The sequence below is a fragment of the Apium graveolens genome, chromosome 3 (assembly GCF_009905375.1).
Source record: "Apium graveolens cultivar Ventura chromosome 3, ASM990537v1, whole genome shotgun sequence".
NCBI lineage: Eukaryota > Viridiplantae > Streptophyta > Magnoliopsida > Apiales > Apiaceae > Apium > Apium graveolens.
Genome location: NC_133649.1, coordinates 2,070,260 through 2,075,388, shown reverse-complemented (window position 1 = coordinate 2,075,388; position 5,129 = coordinate 2,070,260). Strand labels below are relative to the sequence as shown.

Sequence of the window (5,129 nt, the reverse complement as noted above, 5' to 3'; positions counted from 1 at the left end):
CGGTGAAGTCCGCTCAAGAATCTAAACAGGTTTGAAATTTTTCGAAATTCACAACCCGGCCCGATCAAGATCCAAGCCCGAAAAGCGAGGAACCGGTCCAAGTCCAAGCCCGGGTCTTCTGTGCATCTGACTGGTATCTCAGATGTGTAGCATACACAATTTCATCTAATCATGGCTTTGGAGGTGAAATCGAGTTGCTGTCTCATAATATTCAATCTCTCAATCGCCCCTTTTTATTAATATAAGGTGTCAATTTCGAGACTCTATTCAATTATGTTTTTATTTATTTAATTCTTCATTTTTATTTGAATTTCTGAAATACTCGCATAAACAATGTAGAAAGTGCTCCTTAAATTTTGCTCCTGTCCACGTGTAGTTTCCAGGTAATTCTTCATTTAATTGCGATTTAATTAATTGAATGCGATCATCATATATACATGTACGTTGTTTTATTGACTGCCATCTTACTGTTTTGTTTGTTGCGCTTGAGTATGTTCATTCGATATGGATTTATTGCTCTATTTATCGTTGTTAGTTGTACTCGAAGAATTTAGTGTTTGATCTGATCATCTATGTATGTTCATAGCTACATGCAATTCCACACACACACTCACACACACATTATCTGGACATTAGGCCAAGTAAAGAACAGATCAGTACCTAATAAGGAAAGTGGTTTAGTTAATATATATGCTTTGCTTACTGCTATGCATATTTCAGGTTTATTCATGGCAATTAATAAAAAGATAGATGAAAATTGGTCGATTGGAGTCCCTATTACCGGCATCCTTTGGTGGTTTATCATGGGACCAATTTGTTTGGGCCTTGCCTGTCTTTATTTAGGATTAGATGGTGAAGTGTTAAAGGCAGCAATAATCCACACTGACTATTTCGTAATGATACGTATAAACTATAAACTCAGTGTTAACGAATTGATTTTGTTCAATGGCGATCTAACTACATATATATATTGTGAATGTTCTTTCAGGCGACACTTCCTCCAACATACTTATCTTTCTATTATGCTCAAGAATATAGACTAGATATCGATTGCATTAGCCATGGGTAATTATTGTTTTTGCCACTAAAATTATACGTATAAACTATAAACTCAGTGTTAACAATTGATAAATTGATTTGTTCAATGGCGATCTAACTACGTATATAGTAAATGTTATTTCAGGCGACGCGACACTTCCTCCAGCATACGTATCTTTCTATTATGCTCAAGAATATAGACTAGATATCGATTGCATTAGCCATGGGTAATTACTGTTTTTGTCACTGAAACTCTTTCCTGTATTTAGATATCTCAACTTATACTACTTAAAACCCAAGTAATACATTAATATATATATATATATTAATATAAATTTGTGTTTGATCTGATATTGTTCTATTGGTTTAACTGCTATTTTTTATTTATACGCACAGCGTGATTTTGTAATTAATTGAATGTATGGTGGGAGCAATTTATGTTTTATCGGCTTGAAACATTTTACTTTATTTAGTTCATTGAATATTAATGAGTCGAATCTGTAGTTGAATAAATTAATGAGTCAAGTAGAATATTTAGACTAGAGCTTGAGAAACCTTATTCGAAAAGAGAATAGAATTAGCCGCTTAGTTTTATTAAGATATATTACCAGTTTTGTATATGATTATGGCCGAAACTCATATATTCTTAAGGGGCAATCCACCTCTATAAATGATAAATTTTCTCATGTATCATATTTTCAATTGTACTAGATCATCTGGGATGATGATTAATAATCGATTGAGCCTAATATGGAAGATGCACAGTGGTGATACTTAGTGCTTTGTTAAGTGGTTGCAGAAAAAAAATATATTGTTATAATTTCTAATTTAAGACGAAATATTCACAAAAAAATAAGTATGACTACGTAAATATGTTAGATTAAAACCATAGTCTTTAAAAAGGCCACACCAAGTCTGTTTCTAAAGTTTGTTTTCATATATTCTGATTGGCTAGGCTTATACTCGTGACTTGGAAGCGAAACTGAACGTGTTACAAGAAGAGAATGCACGTCTGCAACAAGCTTTGGTAAGTAGGACACTGGCTACAACTTTGTTTTTGTAAAACCAATCTGCATGTTGAGTATTAGTTCTCTTTTTGACTAGTGCATACATAAACAAGAAGCAACAACGAGGATAAGCAGCAGGCATGTTGACCACGTACTAATCATTTCATATATCAATGCAATACGCACATACTCTGTAATTTTTGCAGACAATGGAATTTTCCCGAATCAAGTTCATAAATAATTCTTTCATTTTTTTTTCTTATAATCCCATCAGAAAGTGAGGCAACTTGATATTCCTAAATATAATTACAACTTGCAGATTAGTACATAGTGATGATATGCATATGAAAAACATATTGCTTTTGAAGATTCAGTTATTAGAACAAACGGGTAATGTAATTTTTACATTAGATAAGCTATGGAACCTATGTAACCTGATGCAAATTGCTCAAAAATTCTATGATAATAGTAAAAGAATCAACACATGGAAGTAAGTAATTGAAGATTATATCTAAATGTTCATAACTACATAAAGAAGGAAATTATTATACTATAGAGGGCTATATATCATTAATGTTATACAGGCTGAAAGTCAAGATGGAATTATCATTATTAAACAAACCTTACCAGTAACTTTCTTATCTTCAACAGGTAGAATCGCAGGATACACTTGCCCTTAATGCTAAACCTATGACTAAATTGGAACAAAGATAAATGAAGCCGTAATCAGTTAGACTAGTTAGAGATGTATACCTAACTGAAAGCCCTAAAATGGAAACTTAAATCTAATCACCTGCAAATTAAAACAGTATAAATAAATTGAGAGTAGAAAATCAAATTCAAGAAAAGGAGTTTTTAATTAATAGTTTATAATTTCAGTTTACAATTTGATTTTTGTTGAGAGCGAGTATAGTGTTTGTACTTTGTACTGCATCATTTGTACTGCATTACTTGATATATGGTCTTGAAACTGTATTATTTATAATGCATTATTTGAACTGTAGATATGCGTAGATGTGGGTAGATGATGGAGGGATGGGAAAAATGAATGGGGGATGGAAGACAATAAAGTCAACCACCACAAGTAGAACTGTAGATATGCGTAGTGTATAAAGAAGAAATCTACAGTGGATACCGTCCACATTCATTTTTGGTTATAAGTAATACTTGGAAATAAATGTCAATAAGGAAAATATTACAGGAAATAGAACATTGAAACATGATAGGAGCATATATAACCTAATAAAAATTTTAGCTCTGTTTCTGGCCCCCAAACTCTACCTATTATATTCAATGAATTTAAATTAAAAAAATGTCGTGTCCCCATATTTGTGCCAACTGCCAAATGGTGTTGCCAGGTTCTAAGTCTTTCAAAGTGCCAAATCTGATACTTGGATATATTTGAATCTCCGTACCCGAGTCCAATTATTTAAAGCAGCTGCACCTACTGGATCTGGTAATTCCCAGAATAATATGGGTGCAGAAAGCAAATATAAAGATAATTACTCTAGTCCCTTAATATCTCTCTAAAGCCCCCTATTAATCTTTTGCATATATAGTAGAGAACTTAGTTCTTTCCTCTTCGGTAATTGTTCATATTCCCAATTGAATACTTTCCGCTTCAGTAATTGTTCAGATTCCTTATTGGCCCATATGATTTATAGATATATAGTCTTATTTAGTTATTTTTCCACGACTGTTGATGAAATTTACCTTGGTGGATGAATGAGGTCTCAAATATAATGTCTTGATAACTTCTAATCAGGGTCTTCATTTTGACCTTCTAGTCTTCTGTTGTAGAGAACAAGGAATTATTAGATGTGTACAGGCTCCTTTATTTCTTCCCCTTCTATAAATCTTAGTACCTTATTCTTACCAACCTCACAGCTCCACTTCTGCTTATATTTGATGTTTTTGGATTCGACTCATAAGCTGTAATCCGATTTCTGACACAATACACCAGCATCGCAAAAGATTTATATTTCTCATTACACAAATACATGAATCACTATTTTCTTTCGGTAAAACGCAGAACATACATAAAAATCTTTTAAGAGAATAATACCCAATATTCGATGTTCCGATCAAGAGTTTAGGCAAACTAATTTGACTCATCTAACTTTGGATGACAAATTATATTGAAACTTTTCCACAATTATGTTTCTCAAAACATACACCACTTCTCCCTGTTGTGTGGTACAACAATTAAAGTGTACAACATGTAGACTTTCTTGCACTACTACTGCCTCTTGTGCCCTCTGGCATTGAAGTGTATAATGGTTATGTGCAGACTTTCTTGCTGGTAATTGCAATCTATGTAGTTAATTAGGTTGTAGTCTTAAGTTGTTTTTTTTTGCTGTTTAAGTGCTTCTATTGACAACTTGCTCTTTGAAATATCTCTGTAAGTGATCCATGATAGAATTTTCTTGAGAATATAATTTCTGGGTTGTGGTGCATTACAGAATGACCAAAAAATGTACTTTAGAAACTATAAACAAAAGGGCGGAGAATAGTTTTAAGTTTAAAATGTGCCTTATGTATTTGTTAATGTATTTGTTGAGTGAGTGATTGAGTAATCAAGTTATGCTGCTTAATATACAATACCGGGCGTAATCTTAATTATATTCCTAAATGTTTTCTGAAGGTTCCCAGGCCTTATAATGCAAGCGAGGAGGAATCTCTGTTTGTTTTCCCAAGGTATATACCAATTATCGTTATATTCACGTTGCAGTCTTTTTATTTGAAATCATAGTACCGATAACTTGATGCAGGTTTTAAAATTTTCTCTAGTTTTGCTCCTCCGCTTCAGTTGAAGCAAATGGTCATGCAAGAAACGAAGGATGGAGAGTTGATCATAATCCTCCTCCCAAGAAACAGAAGGATTACCGCAAAAGACTTCAGAGGAAGATTTAAAGCAGTGGCCCTACAGGTTAACTTTTGATGTATTTTCCTATTAATTTACATGACAAGTATATCCTAGTTACGCACGGTTTATTTAAAAGTACTTTTTTGCAGATATATTGTTTTTTTCCCTTTACCAACACGGCCTTAATCGTATTTAAAAATAAATAAATTATATGACAG

At 32.9% G+C, this 5,129-nt stretch overlaps 1 long non-coding RNA gene across 2 annotated transcripts; it reads left to right on the top strand.

Annotated features, from left to right (window-relative positions):
• Positions 1-328: 328 nt before the first annotated feature.
• Positions 329-5,087, top strand: LOC141710507 (uncharacterized). 2 transcript variants are annotated; one of them, XR_012570952.1, is made up of 4 exons: positions 329-383; positions 1,994-2,065; positions 4,690-4,742; positions 4,817-5,087. It is a non-coding gene; the product is annotated as an uncharacterized LOC141710507 (long non-coding RNA). The 2 variants fall into 2 exon arrangements; XR_012570953.1 differs by lacking the exon at positions 329-383 and adding an exon at positions 986-1,065.
• The last annotated feature ends 42 nt before the right edge of the window (positions 5,088-5,129 follow it).